General features: G+C 40.2%; 1 pseudogene; it reads left to right on the top strand.

Moving 5' to 3' along the window:
* The first annotated feature begins 541 nt into the window (after positions 1–541).
* On the top strand, positions 542–896 carry LOC100758156 (annotated as a pseudogene).
* Positions 897–1,178: the final 282 nt, after the last annotated feature.

Here is a 1,178-nt window from a genome sequence, read left to right on the forward strand (position 1 = left end):
TGACCTGAACAAGGGAAAACTCTTGGTTCCCAGACTGAGCTATGGGAAACCAGCATGGGGCTGATCCAGACCCCATGAATGTGGGTGTCAGTGAGGAGACCTGGGAAATCTATGGGGCCTCTTGTAGTGGATCAGTTCTTATCACTACCATAGGAATGGAATTTAGGAGCCCATCCCACATGGAGGGATACTTCTTGAGCTTGGACACAAGGGGGTTGGCCTAGGTCCTATCCCAAAGAATATGACAGAATTTGAAGACCCCCCTATGGAAGGCCTCACCCTCCCTGGGGAGCAGAAAGGGTATGGGATGGTTAGGGCATTAGTTGCAGGAGAGGGAGAGGGACCTAGGATTTACATGTAAAATAATTTTCTTCCTAATAAAAAATGGAAAATAAATTTCCCAACTAATAACAAAAATAAACAAATAAATAAAAAAGAATGTAATATATGGAGAGCTATATGGGGGTGGTGCTGTGCTGATGTCCATGGTCCCTGCAGGGCATCCCGAGGAAGGATCTTAAAAACTATACAGAATTTCAAGATGAGTGACACTCCTGGAGTAATTCCAAATTTTGAAGAGATATTTGCAAGCAGATTCCCACAGGATGACAAAGAGTACCAGGAATACTTGAAATATCCTCCTGAATCCCCTCCAATCATTGAGGAGTGGAATAGCAGAGCTGGTGGTAACCAAAGAAAGAGGCAACTGGCTGCAAGGTAACAGATTGTTTAGAGGTAGGGATAACAGATGAGGGTGGCCAAGTGACAATCGATCAAATCAGTAGCATAGACTGTCATGGGGTAACAATTATCCATAGCAGAGACAAGAGCCTTACTATCAACAACAGTACAGACAATATGGTCACAACCAGAAGCATCACTATGGTTGCTGCTGACAGAAATGTTGTGGCTTTTAACAAAAGACCATTCATTTTGATAACATGCTAAACCTTCCTTTGTCTTCTTTTGGTCATAGTTTTTCATTCTATTTTACAGAATGGGTTGTTAATTGTTTAGAACTCAAGACTTGAAAAAAAATACTGATCTTGTTAGAGATGTGATGATTGATGGGAATAAAGTGTGGATTATATTGTCAAAAAAGAATGTAATATATAATTAAGAAATAGAGATTAATAGTCATCCATAATAGTCAAACTTATAGTCATGCTAAGTATGTT

Source organism: Cricetulus griseus, chromosome 2 (assembly GCF_003668045.3).
Source record: "Cricetulus griseus strain 17A/GY chromosome 2, alternate assembly CriGri-PICRH-1.0, whole genome shotgun sequence".
Classification (NCBI taxonomy): Eukaryota; Metazoa; Chordata; class Mammalia; order Rodentia; family Cricetidae; genus Cricetulus; species Cricetulus griseus.